The 14,824-nt window shown below is 38.5% G+C and overlaps 1 protein-coding gene and 1 long non-coding RNA gene across 2 annotated transcripts in view; one reads left to right on the top strand and one right to left on the bottom strand.

The window, feature by feature from the left end:
* Nucleotides 1-14,824, bottom strand: part of GABBR2 (gamma-aminobutyric acid type B receptor subunit 2) — a 761,509-nt gene that overhangs the window by 622,401 nt on the left and 124,284 nt on the right. The gene's annotated exons all lie outside the window — the stretch shown is intronic.
* The window catches only part of LOC137167665 (uncharacterized), a 48,655-nt gene that overhangs the window by 31,752 nt on the left and 2,079 nt on the right, over nt 1-14,824 (top strand). The window contains exon 2 of the long non-coding RNA XR_010924162.1: nt 14,053-14,141. This is a non-coding gene — a long non-coding RNA (uncharacterized lncRNA). The remainder of the gene's footprint in view (nt 1-14,052; nt 14,142-14,824) is intronic.

Below are 14,824 nucleotides of genomic sequence, written 5' to 3'. Positions count from 1 at the left end.
AATCCTAAGTGTAGGGAGGCGCTTCCCTCTGACCTGGAGTTAGGCACCTAATTTCCCTTGAGGGGCAGAACTTAGGCTGTCCGTCACCTCAGCATATGCTATTGGTTTGCTCCCTGCCCAACATGCTGCCGTTTCGGAATCCCTTTTTTAAGTGCTTAGCTCTTCACATGCACTGTATAGGGAGCCTGAGCACCTAACTCAGGGCTGTAAATTCCCCTAGGCAGCAGGGCGCCTAAACGTTAGATGTTGCAACACTAAGCATTACAGTGCCAAAGTCCCCCCTTGTGACTCATGCCCTAGTTTTCTGCCAGAGCGATAGTGTACATATGTAGTTAGGTCTTGCATGTTATATATTTAATAAGCAGGGTTATTTAGACTGCACCATGCTCATGTGGATCCTTCATATGACATACAGTGTGAAAAGAGCAAAGGACAACAACTATCAAGAGATATCTCTTGAAAATAAGTTTGGACCTTTATGGTCAATAAATCTTGATATTCATATCAAAATAATTCTATATCTACTTATTATCTAACCCTGTAATTGTTTATTGCTATAAGCCACTTTCTTAGTTGAATGGCAAATAAGGTGCAGTCTGGCCAAGCGCTGAAGTCAATGAGAGGTACTCAACACTTTGCAGAATTAGTCCTGAAGCTATATTGGACTGTACTCAATTGCCATTGGAGTGTATTCAATTTTGCTTTTGTATTCACCTTTCGAGATGGCCTGGCTATTTGGTCATTATTTACTCCTTATCTAAAGAAAGGAAACAAACTCTCGGATCAGCGAAGCAGGAAAGCATGGCATGATCTCTGCTCCAGATGGTAATGAACCCACGCCTGTACACACTCAGCTCAGCAGTTATCAGACCAATTCTAATTGTCGATCCAATTATTTTATATCCAATTTATTGATATCCAAAACACTGAATCTGCCTGATTGCATTGTGAGCTCTCTTGAAGAAACACTGCCCATAGCCAGGATCAGCTCTTATTGTCCAACCTAAACAAAACAACTCTGGTATACTTCCTTGAGTCATCATTTACCCATAAACAAATCTAGTGTTCTCCCTTTAACCATTGTTTCTTCCCTACAAAAACCCCTATCCAAGTTGAAACCTCTGTTCAGATGCCTGGATCCAAAAGCTGCATCAGTTCCACTGAGACTTCACCTTTTCCTGACTGATCGTGTTGGGGCTCTGCCTATCTCAAGCACTCTGGACTATAAGCTGAACAGCATGTCTCCTGGGAATCTTTAACCGGTTCAAGCTGAGCTGAGTGGTGAGACTCCAACTCTCTCTCTCTCTCTTTTCTCTGGTTAAACCCTCTTTTTCCCTCAAACCTAATTTGGTCTCTCTCTCTCTCTCTCACTCACTCCAGGTATAACTTTCTAAACCTGACTTGTAATCAAACTTGGTTTAGATTTCCTCAATATCCCAGTTGAAACCGTGTAATATTGTAACTGTTTTGTTAATTGGTTTCTCCATGTATGGCTATTACTCTCTATACCCGGCAATAAAATAACTTTTTATAATCTGGTTGCCAGATTATCTCCAAATTTAATTTATTCCTTCGTGTTCTCGGCTTCCCTGTCTTGCTCTGCAGCAATGCTTCTTTTACCTAAGCCAAATCCTGTGGGGTTTGCTCATTAAGGGGGTTACTACCAGAATAATTGTAGAGTGAAAGTGGGGATAGTGACATGCTGAACCTGTGGCATATAAGGTTGGCAGCTTGAAAGTGCTGCTCTGCCCAGCCTGTGGAGTCCAGGGTCATATAAGGGTGGCAGTTGTAAACTGCTGTTTGACCCAGCCTGTTGAGTCCAGGGGCATATAAGGGCGCCAGCTTAAAAGTACTGTTTTGACCCAGTCTGCTCAGATGCACTATGTTAATCTGTGGATGTGGGTGTTATTTGAGTCTGGGTCTGGAGGAACCCAGCCCTGGGAAACTTAGGTCCTGCAGGGTAACTCGATTGGGAAGGGACTCTAGCAGTACATTAATAGAATTACAACCCGCCCCCCCAGAAAGTAACCCTAATAAATGAGCCTACCCCAAGGTGACGGGCAAATCTGGTAACATAGAATTCTGTCAGGATTAGTCTGAGCTAACAGTCAGTAACATCAGATAGTTATGTGAGACTAGACATACCCTTTGGGCTAGTATATTGAATAAAGCTCCCCAAAACAATAGAATTTCAATATATTTCTTAAGGCTTTTCTTTATTTAAAGGTTAATACAAAGTTAATCATTCATACACACTTTAGTTCCTTCCTGAAACCCAGGACCTGCTGCCCAGCCTTTCCTAAAGCCTCTTCCCATTAAGGCTTTTACACTTGTTCTCTGCAGGTATCTCCTACCAGACCTTCTAGCTGGCAGCTACTGCTGCAAACCCCTCCCAGCTCCTCCCCTCACCTGAGCATACTTCTTTTTATAGGATGTGCTGCCTCAGTGCGCTCATGTGATCCTTGGTCACCTGACTCAGCCAGACCTTTGAAAAAGAGTGCTAGGTCTCATGCATCCGTTCCAGAACCTGTGGCCTGTTACATAGCTATGAAGTTAGAATTCTATCACTATGTTCATAAGACACACAAACAAAGCTGAAGTAGCTTAATACAAACTCAATCCTAAAACTATATTATGAACTTTAATAGATTTTGGGTGGGTGGAGTTGATAATCCCCACTGGCTCTTCTGTTATGCTGGTATTCTTCTAGGTTCTGATTCAGGGAGGTACTTAAGTATGTGAGTAGTCCCATTGATTTCAATGGGATGATACATGTGTTTAAACTTAGGTATGTGTTTAAGTACCTTCCTGAATTGAGGCCCAAGTCCATTTACCTATCTGTTCTTAACCTTTCTATGACCCTAAGAACTGCTCATTGCCAACTGGCAAAGGATTCACTGTTCTCTAACAGTAACTCCTGAGAGGCCTGACAAACTCACTACGCCTAGCACACCCCTTTCATAGTACTTATCCATAAAGAATATTAGGTAAGATCTTAAATGAAAGCCAAGATCACACTGGTCATTAATATAATTGCAAGATGTACAAATACCATATAAGTGTGTGTGTGTGTGTGTGTGTGACATACTGAAAATATGTTCCTAAAAAGTCTGAATCAAGGCAAGTTTGACAAACAGATTTCTGCTAGAAAAAAGATGTATATTCACCTGTCTGCCACAGTTCACATGTAAATTAAGCATTGTAAGCCAACACAATGCATGCTCTATTTGCATACAAAGTGACATGAGGATGTGAAATCAACAGGATGTTAGCCCTCTGAGAATAAACCCCCGAGGGTCATCCTGGCCATGGGGACAAAACAATGAATATTAGGGGATATAAGAAGGCAAAAGGACACCTCTTTATTCTTCACCAAGAAAGCAAACAGAGAGCACTTTTGCATTCATGAAAGAGGAATCCCAGCCACGTTGGTTGCAGACGCTGGGAGGTTGCTATAGGTGAGATAAACTACTTTAGACAAGGATTTATCCTGTTAAAGTTAAGTTTAATGTCTAGAAAGTGTGTTATGATTTTGTTTTATATGTAACCTTTCTGTTAACATTATTATCCTTACTCAATATCTCTTAAATCTTAGCCGCTGATGATAAACTTGATTGTTTTAACTATAAATATATCTCAGTGCTCTGATGTTATATAGGAGTTGATCTTCAGTGAATCAAACAAGCTAGTGTGCACACTTCCCTCTTGCGGCTAGCAAACCTGGTATTTCTGTGACTAGCCAATGACGGGCTGGATATCACAGGGGAATGCTTTAAACAGGGACTAGGTGCATCCATTGTTAAAACTGGAAAACAAAGCTGGTGTTGCCCTGAGGAGATTGTTTGGGTGGCTAACAGACTTTTGTTGTCAGGGAGCAGACATCCAGTTAAACACCAGCAAACCTCAGCCTTTTGCTGGAAGTAGGAGGTTATCAAGGTGACTCACAGGCCTGGATACCCCAAACAGCATCACACTTTCTCTACAGCAAGAGATAACAGCTGTGGTTGAATTTTCTTTGATACCTGCAGCTGACTTTTTAAGTTTGAAGCGTGTCTCTCTAATTTATTTTTCACTAAATGCTTTCTATAATTATTATTATCAGAAAAGTAAATAATAGGGTTTATATATCAGTTTCTAAGGGCCACATAGAGATACATCCTTACATGAATGCACAAAAAAGAGGAAGTGAGCAACATATCTCTGTTCTTTTGCATGCCTTCTTCAGGGCCTGTCTTAATTGCATTCTGCCTCGGGATGCTCTCAGTGCCAGTGCAACTCCACCCACACCCCGATGCAGGCTAATGCCTTATATATTTGATAGATGATTAGCAGCTTATGACACACTTCAGCATTTAACATCACAATGAGGCCATTTTAGAACTGAACATAATGTTTAGTTCAGAGCTGCACTGTTACACATTCTAGCCCCATTACATATGTCTATAAAAATCAATGATAAATATTTGTTGAAAGCGTAAAACTATAAGACATATGGAGTACAATTCTCTATCACAATATAGACTCTTTGTTCCGCTTTGGTGATGCAAAGGGGCAATAGATCTAGTCTGACTAGTCAACTGGGAACACCTATGGTGGAGAGATTTGCCCAGATGGTGTATACCAGAGGCATCAAACTCATTCTCTGGTTAGGCTGAATTTCATTTTTAATTGTGACCAGTGATCTGGACTATCCATTTGGGACTAGGTACTATTCTCAATCCACAATGGAGCTCGCACTGATGTTAATAGGTGGTTTGCAAAAAGATCCAAGCTAGAATTTGGCTTTCTGTACTAATTAAACATTTAGCTATTACTATTTAAATATATTAGTGCATCGTTCTGCATCACTCAGTGGGAAAGCATGCTTACTTTCAGGCCATTTGCTACTTCTATCCTTTGCTTCTCTCCCTCTTCCCTGTCTTTGTATTTCCTTCCCTGCAGCAATTCTCATTCACACTTCCCCACTGGCTGCATTTTCCCCTCCACCCCTTTCCCATTCCATTTGCTAAAAAGATCAGCAATTAAATAGCTAATGTTGACATTGAAGTGTCCTCATTGGACTTTAGAGTTGATAGTCTAATGAGATTAATCAGGGACAGGTGAGTTGACACCTCAGGCATTTTTTAAACTGCCTGAAGAGGCAGGGAGACCTCACTGCACTGACTACACTCAGGTCACTTTGCACCCATGAGGGCTAGAAACTTGCTTTTCCTTTTAAAATGACAGTTTGGACTCAGCAATCTGAACTTATCCTGCAGGCCACATAAATACATCAATCAATCTAAATTTGGCCTGTGTGTCATAAATTTGATACTCCTAGCATGGAAGATAGAAGCTCTGACTATTTGCAGGTACAGAAACAATCCTGGGAACAACAACCCATAGACAGCTGGCCACATCTCTGAAGCTGGACCAGCCCAGAGATTCTCAAAAAAGAGGGAGCAAAGAAGGTGGCATAAAGGGATCTTTGTCCACATGCCACATTTTGCTCAGAAGAGAACTGGCATGAACACAGTATAGCAGGTATTAGATGTGTTAAAGCACCTTTCCACTGAAAAATTATCCTAACCATTAATATTAATATTTAAACTAAAATTAGGTCCAGCTGTCATTGTTTTATTAATGTTTCACTTTATGACAGAAGATAAAGTAATTAAACAGCTCAGAATTTATTATTTTTTTAAATTTCTACCAAGTAAGTAAAAGAACAGCTCATTACTCATTTGGATAACAATATTTTGATTAATGAAACTCAAGCTTAGAGAGAATGTTCTTGAGTTTACACACAGAAAGTAGTATTGAAATTATACTTTAACAGAAGGCCAGAAACAAGCCTATAAAACTGGCGTTCGCTAATAACAAAATGAAACAGAAGCATGGCTATTCTCTGTGATATCACTAAAAGTCCGTGAAAAATAACTGATTATCATATGAAGGGATAATATCATTAATGACCTGTTAAAGTACTTTTCATTGTATTCCCCTGCCATGCATGCATATCATTGGGAGTTTGGGGTTCCTTGCCGATGTCTATCATAATCTCTTTTATTGTACAAACACTCTAAATTAATATATATCAGAGGATTAGGTGTTTGCAACTAGAAAAAAGTGGTGTATTTTTAAAAAATATAACCGGCATGAAGCTATAAATGACAGATTTTCACCACTTGTATGCAAATTTGAGTGACCAGTTACTTGCATCCAAGCATTTTTCAAGTGCCTTGACCAAGATCTTCAAAAGTGACTAGTAATTTGGGGTGCCTCGATTTTTGAGCGTCCAACCTGAAACACCTTTCAGTAGGTGGGTAGTGAACACTTGGTTGAGAACAAAAACTGAGGCACCAAAAAATAAAACAACGACAAAAAAACCCACTAGTCATGTTTTTAATATCTTACCCTTACATTTTTAGTTAATACGCTGGCTAGGTGAATGAGTATTTCTTAAAATTACAGGCAGTCCTCAAAGAATGTGGCTCTTTGCAATGGCTCAGAAAGTAATTTTGAGAAGTTCAGGGGTGTGTGCTTTGTTCTTCCCTATGGGAGAGAAGGAAAACGTATGCAACATCAACATGAGCAGCAGCAGGGGAGCTGCTCCTTCACTTTCTTTCAGTAATAAATAGATGTGATGCTTTTGCTCAGTGAACTTGTACCTGCACCATTACACTAGAGACTGTGCCTGCTTGTGCTAGCCCACTAATACGTAGGCCATGAGGCCATGTAATAATATTCTTCAGAGGTTTACAACTAACACTTTCTTAGGGCTTAGCCATTTATTCCTACATACAAAGCCACATTAATGAGCAGATAAGAGAAAACCCTTTCTATTACATTTTATAGTGTGGTCTCAAATTGCTTAAAGCAGACATCAAACAGGAAATAACTAATATTACATGCAAAATCGATGTTAAAAGAGCATTAAGGTTGCAAAAGTCCAGTACTCGAAAGTTAGGAAATGCCAGAATTAAGGTATGCACTCCAAAACAAAATTTTATTTGTTTGTTTTATCAAGAAAATCAAAAAGGTTTTGTTTTGGATCAATCTGAAAAAAATATTGATTATTCACACAGCTGTAATTATGGGACCATCAAGCTGTTCCCATATGTGGCCTGTATAACCACATTAATTTATTACTATTGATCTTGTCCTCCCTCTTCTTTCCCTCTTATTGTGGTTCATACTCGTTTGTCAGGTCTTATCTTACATATTAAACTCTTCAAGACAGGCCCTGTGTCTATATGAACTCATACAGCTCCTAGCACAATGGGACCCCAATCCTGAGTGGCACCTTTAGGTGGCTCTCCAATATAAATATATAATAATAGGCTCAACTGATGGTTAATTCTCTTTTCTGCTGGTGTAACTAAGAGAAGAATTTGTTGTACTGAGGGATATAGCATTCAGGATAGTGCTTCCATCTGAGAGCAGTGAAGCAAACTACAGTTTCATGAAATGCTCACTGTACTGCTGAGGGGTATGCACTGTATGCATGTGTTTTTAAACAGTTGAGATTTTTTCATTCTCACAGTGTTTTGGCTCAGAGGCTTTGTACTGCTGAGAAATGTCATGCACTTGTCACGGACATTGGTGAATTATTAAAAATAGTTTGGTAAAGTATATCAAAAGCCTAGGTTTATTATGAGGCTTAGGAATTTTTGGAGGTGAAATGCTGCTCACACTAGTGGTTAGACTACCATTAGGAGGTATAATGATATAATAAAAATTAAGATTAAGGGTGAAATTCAGTGGACCAGATTCTCAGCTAATGTAAATTGGTGTAGCTTAATTGTCTTCACTGGCCCTATGCCAATTTACACTAATTGAGATTTTGGCTAAATGATTTTAGTGATGATGAACGAGGGTTGAATTTGGCACTGGGAATTCAATATTTGATAAGAAATTTTTCTTCCTAATATCACAAAATAACCAGAGAATCTGAGGAAGCCATTACAGGGATTTTAAAGAAAAATTCTCAGGGAAGATGTTCCCCCCTGCTTAAGAATCTTCTTTAAAAAAATAAATAAATACAAAGAAACAGTCTGTGCACAAGTGTCTAAGGTGAAAGAAATGAGACTATTTCTTAATACCCTGCAGTGTGCAAAAGCACAGGCACTAGCATAAGCACTGACCAACTCTTATAATTTAACTGTTTCTATACAATACCGCATCTTCCTTCTGGCATCTTGTGTAAATCCTTTGGTGTCTGTATTTGCATAGGATAGTGAGGGCTTAAAAATTTTACATATTTATAATTATTGTCTTATTAAAGATAGAAATGGCAATGATACCCAGAGTTAAGATTGCCTAATATTTGGCATTATAAACTCCTGTTTTCATTTACTTATAAACTGTGCCAATTTCCATCCTTTCTTTCCCCCACAGGCTGAATATTTTGCAAAGTTTTAGTGAAAACAGTTGAAATATTTCTAAGATAATGACTAGTGAAGAATAGGTAATTTTGCCAATGTTAAAAATTTTTCCAGTTGTTTCTTTAAAGAGCTGTAGCATCTCAGTGCTTTTGAGCAGGGGCTTGAAATCTGGCAGGAGTATGGTAGTGGGATCAGAGAGGTGCCTTTTGCTGTCCATGTGAAAATCTAGCTAGACCAGGCCAAGTTATAGGCCTCTGAAAATCACCATTTGACAAGATGAGCTGAGTGTGTTAGAGTCTTTCTCCTACAATCACCAAACATTCTGTCTAGTCTTCACTGTCAAAGAAAATCTTAAAAACATGCAAACTGAGTCCACAAAAAGCTTGCAGTATGAGCTCTGAGATATGTCAACTGCCACATTCATCTCTATGTGGGCTCTGCTTGCTCTAGTGGAGTCTACTTTTGTAAAGGGGACTGCTCAGTGCAACAAAATTAATTCTTCTTGTAGGACTGCAAACTGGTGGCTTCATTTAACTGCATCACAACAGAGTGAGTGTGTGGGGGAGACTCCCATTGACTAAACAGGAAATAAGGAAGAGGTGGAGCATGGCTTCATCTCATAACAGTTTGGAAAACCAAGTTTACCATCTCCTCCCCCTGCACCTCCGCAGCCTTTATAACAGCCATCGATTCTAATCACACCCCAGCCCCACAGAACTGAAGATCCTCATCCAAACACCCTGATCTTTTGATCTTGTAACAGCTCTTCCCCACCACCCCTCCACACACACCCCACCTCCACTCCTCACCCCAGTCCCACATCGATATTGCTCATGGCCCCGATCCTGCAGCAACAGCTCTGGCATTCGCTCCTCCCCTTCTGCCTCCTCAAACACATTCCATCCCTGGCCCCTCACTTCCCCAGGAACCTATTCCTAGTGCCCTTTCCTTGCCCACTTCTCATTTCCATCGCTAGTTCCACTTACCTACTCAACCCCGTCTCTTTGTTTGTGTGAGAAATATTTATATAAACCGCCTATTACATGTGGAGCTGCCTCTGTTTATATTCCCATCCCTCCCGTACCTACTCCCACCTACCCCATCTCTGGCTATATCTGAAAGATTTTGCCTGGTAATTCTTACACTGTATATAATTCTTTAAAAGTGTTTAGATTTCTCAAATAAATTAATTACCTGTTTTATTTTTTTAAATACCCTTAAATGAGCAAGTATGGTTTTGAAATAGAAAAACTAGACTGATGAAATAAATGGTAGGTGAACTACATAAAAGTACTACAGGTGTTTCACTTATCAGTATGCACAGCTTCCTGCATTCATTGGTATGATTCTTGTTGCACCCATTTTTTTCCATGTTTATTTCTGTGGTTCATAGAAGTGTGAGTAGCAAGTACCAAGAAACATCCTTTTTGCTAAGATAAGAAATAGATGAATGATAAACATGAAGTAAAGTCATGAATGTAATTATGAACAAAGTTATATAAGAACATAGATTCTTTTAAAATTAAGACTGCTTTATCTCTTTAAAATGGTAGTTTCTAGAAATCCTCAACAATCACTCAGTGAACTGGATAAGTTAAGACAATTGTAAATTCTCCAATAATTCTTAGTGGAAAATAGTTTTCTCAGAATCTTGCTTAGACTTTAATAGTTCTCAGTTATTTTTATGTTTGTCTATTAAACTAGTTTAGCTGCAGTTTATTCTGGTTAATCTAGACATAAGAAATATGGAATCAAGTCTATTGTCACTGACAGGTTCTCACAGTGGTTTTCTCTTGTATTAATGACCATTACTGTAACAAAATCTGCCAACTGTATTGATTCTGGGTTCCCAAACCTTTCTTTGACTTTATCTGAGCATGTCTGGAGTGAAAAATAAGAAATCTGCAATCAAGTGCTAGTGCGTTGTTCCAAATCAAGGAATAACTTTCAGAAAGACTATTTTAATGAGCATGTGAGGAGATGCCATGCTGATCTTGAAAAGCCTCAGATCCTAAAAGACAAAACTTCAGTTTGCCAATCTCTTTGCAACAGCTAAAGCTGCAACCAGTGGGAAAAGACAGAAGTTAAGTGAAACTTCTGAACATATCAAAAGCAGTAATGTCATGTTCAGATAGGACATCATATGGAGGCCCTTTTGTTTGTGTATACACCAACTACTTATAAAGTTTCTACAGATCTTAAATGGAAGTAGATGCAACATTTGTGTAAGCAGGTTAGTAAAGTTGTCTATCCTTACATAAAGCCAAATTATTAATATGAAATTATAAATATACAAAATGCTTCCTGTCTATAAAAATGAGAAGCTAATAGCTTAACCAATGTTGAAAAAGTGTTGCAAGATTTGCATCTTTTTCAGGTACTTCTGATACCAACATCCAATCTAAATCTAAGCTGATGCTATTAGTTCAGTATGGTAATGATTCCAAGCTATTGGCTGATCATATTCTGCCAGTTGAAAGTGATCAGGCTAATAACAATACCAAAGTATTGCCTGAGGAATTCAACAAGGAACAAATTTCCATCTTCACTCTGCTTGGTTTCCTTTCTGGTTTAAAAGAGATCTTGAAAGCCTGTGAAGGAAGCAAGCACTTTAGATCCTAGATCTGTATCTAATGAAATCTTGTATATCTCCAAAGAGACTAGTAACAAAGAGTCTATTTTGCTTGACAACGCAATGAAATTCACATTACAAATCACATCAACTAGTGAAATTTCCATTTTGTTGCCTCACAAGTTCAGAGTTAAACATGATCCTGACAGGCGGCCTAGAAATGTATCTGAGAAACAGAAGAGAAACTTAATAAACTTAGGGCTGTGCCCTGACTTCAAAACTATACTCAGACCTACAGATTTCAAAGAGGAGTATAAAGCACACTTACAAGTTTGTGAAGAACAGGTTTGATGAGTACCCCACTTTGAGTATAGCTTAGTGAAAGATGCTACATTTTGCTTAGGATGTTCACTGTTTGCTCTCAGGCCATGTGATGCATTTTGTAACAGGATCGAGAGTATGGGACGGGATGAAAAGACAATCCCAGGCATTTGGCAAAACATTTTAACAGTGAATCAGACAAAGCAGTGCTCATAGAATTTCTAAACTTCATGAATGTCAATGCTTCTGTTGAGATGCTGTTGAATGACCAATATATGAACCTTTTGATATCAAGAGAAGTTGAGGCTGAGAAAAAATGTAAAATAACACTGATAATCCTCACCTAACAAAAATTCTAGCCCAACAACAGCTTGCTTTCTTGGTTCCAAGGTTGAGATGGAATTTTCATCAAAGAGCCAAACTGATCTCCAAGTACAATCTTGATCTTGGGACATAGCTGGAAAATCATCATGGACACATTCATCAAGTGACATATATGAGCTGAAGTCCAAAAATGAATTAATCAAGATCTTGCAGATGGTGCCAAGGACATGATTCATGAAGACTTCGATGAATGTGAGTTCCTTGGCATCTTTGATGTCAGAACATGTGATGTCAGCCATACAGAAAGGTTAGCTGTAGGTGTGATATACATCAACGGTGAAAGCATTGCTAAAGAAAGAATGATATCCATTATTGAAGCAAAGTCAAAGAAGGGCAAAAGCTTAGCAGCCGAAATTGTGGAATGTATCTGTGTCTTAAGACTGGATGTAAATAAAATTGCATTTCCATCATACAATTTTGCATGCAACAAAATTTCTGATGCTTGGGGCATCAATAAAATAATATAATAGAACATGCTTGCGAAGCTAACACCATCACGAAGAAACATGTTTGGGACTTTACAAATATTTACAAGTTCTTTACCAGAGGAATAATGTGTTATATCCTTTAAAAAGCTGCACTGGAAATGGTAGCGGGGAAGCTTCATGTTAAAAGCCTTTCAGAAACTCACTGCTGTGCTAGGAAAGAATAGGTGCAAGCCATCTGGAGCACTCTACCAGAAATGGTCAAGCTTCTTCATAATATTTCTCAAGATTCACAGCATAATTCAGAAACGAGAGCTAATGCTGGAAGCCTCTTTGCTTCCATTCATTGTTTCATTTCATTTTTGCTCTGAGTTTCACAAGACTTTTGCTTGAAAAATCAAATGCTTTAATATCTTTATAAGCTGAAGACTTGGACATTGTTACATCTTCTCAACTGATGCATGCCCCATTATGGTGTCTGAACCAGATAACTAACACAGATATCAATTTCCAAATTAAGGCAGCAGTTTTATTGGGAAAGAAGATATTTGATTATGTGCCAGATGACATCTCTGAGGAATATACATTCTGAGCAAGAGTACAAAATGAGGTATAGATCAAGAAAGGTCCTCCTTGGTTTCAAGACCCTACCAATACACTCCTGACACAGCCATCATTTGAAGAGTTCTACAGATCCAAATTCCTGAAAATGTTCAGAGTTATGGTGCAGGAGATGGATCTGGCTTATAAGGAGATGAAAGAAAAGATCATTCCAGTTATCACATACTTGAAAGACCTAGACATAACAAAATGTGAAAGTTTCAATCAAGCATTTCTTGTTTGCAAAGTGCAACCTGAACAGTTGGCAACAGAATTGATATTCTTCAAAGCTCATATCAAGAAGAATTGTAGTACAAGTTTAGATACTGGTTTTGAGTAACTAATAAGGCATTCATCTGCAGTCAAAAAGGGGCTCCCAAACTTGCGGACTGTATTTAAATTGGCAAAGCCAATCCCTGTAACTTCAACAGAAGAAGAACGAATCTTTAGCAAGAAGAAACTGGTCAAGATATTTTGAGATATACCATGGTTGATGACCAGTTGGACAGTTTGTGCCTTCTTACTCGTGAAATGGACATAGTTGACTCCCTGGACACTGAGAAAATAACTGAAAAGTGGAGTGCAATGAAATTGTGGAAAATTTCCCTTGATTAATAGTTTATTAATCAAGACATTTAAAGTAATTATTACTTTCATATTTTGTTGCTTCTTCATAAGCTGCGGAATTGCTGTTTTAATTAGTTTGCAAAGCTGATACTATTTGGTAAAATTTCAGGCAACATTCGGTAAATTTTTTAGACTTCACCACCATCCCCCACTCACTTGAGACCTCAAGTGGCACCCTGGAGGTGAGGCAGTAATTGGAGAGGTCTTCTAGACAAATTACAGTTTTTTGAGGAGTTTCCAATCAGGTAGGCAGGCTCATTTTTCAGAAGAAGACACTGATAATTTCCTGGAGTAGTAGACATATCTGTTCTTTGCTAGCTTGCACCAGCCAGAAGGGACATGGATCTGTTTCACAGGTGGTGATTCTCATATATTTCAGTGATTTTTAAGCTTTGACAAATGTGCTGGAGGCAGGCTGAGAGGTGGAATGGGTGGGAAGGGGTTGGGTAGCATGATCTGGTCAGGAATGGAATTGTCTATCAGTTTCATTCTTAACCAGTTGATTATCAGTAGCAGAATATGATGCAGTTCTTTATAGCTATCAGTACTTGGGTCCAATGCCTGGATTATACAGTCTGATTTACTAAATTGAATAATTCTGAGGGACATAATTGTGTTGCATTAGCAACACAGGAGCCTTTTTTGCCTTCTTTACTCTGGTGTTGTAGTCATGTCAGAAGTTTGTTTTTGTTGGTAAACGATTCAAATAATTTTTTATGCCATTGGTTATTAATCTTCTATGTGCTTTATCTGCCAGAGTTCATCTGTGAACCGTGGTGACCTTCTCAGTTGAAGTTGGGAGAGTGAGTGGCTTGGGGACAAGATGACAATGATGGTATACATCAGGTAATGTATCCATTTCTTGGCCTTATAATTAAATAGCCTGCTCTCCTGGGGTAAATTCAAAACTTAGATAGTTCAAGAGTTTCTTGAGTGAACCAGCTTTGGTTGATAGTTTCTATGGTATCTTCTGTGTTAAGTATTGGAAGACAGAGAGGTTACTGAAGCTACCTGGCAATCCTTGCTCTAGTATTTTAATTGCACATGTGATAGAAATTATCAAATTATGAAATTCAATTTTTCTTGTCATCCAGCAAATGACATATAAATTAACATAGTTTGTATAGGATACCCAACTTGGCAAAATACAGTACTGCAATATTCATTTTCTCATGCACAAAAGATTCTGATTTGTGCAAGAGACTTATATCTATTCTAGATAACAGGGCTTAGCTGAGGGGACAGAAAAATTCTGTTTCTATGATAGTGGACTGCTTGCTGATTTTGAGCCAGACTCAGTAATCTTCAGCAGTCACCTTTGAAAGCTTATCAGCTACCTTAGAGAACGGAACAATTTTTTACCTCATTATTCTCAATATTTTAGGCAACCCCTATATATACCCCTATATATATGTAGCTACTATTGCAAATACCGAGGTAACCATATCTTTTTCTCTAAGACAAAACTGGAAAGGGATCATTATTTCTCTGTTCTGGACAACACGAAAAATCACACAAAATGTGCCTCC

This window comes from Emydura macquarii, unplaced genomic scaffold (genome assembly GCF_026122565.2).
Source record: "Emydura macquarii macquarii isolate MOO-44397 ecotype Brisbane River unplaced genomic scaffold, CSIRO-AGI_Emac_v2 contig_2948, whole genome shotgun sequence".
Taxonomy (NCBI): Eukaryota; Metazoa; Chordata; order Testudines; family Chelidae; genus Emydura; species Emydura macquarii.
The sequence above is the reverse complement of the archived record's forward strand: the minus strand, read 5'-3'. Positions and strand labels throughout refer to the sequence as shown.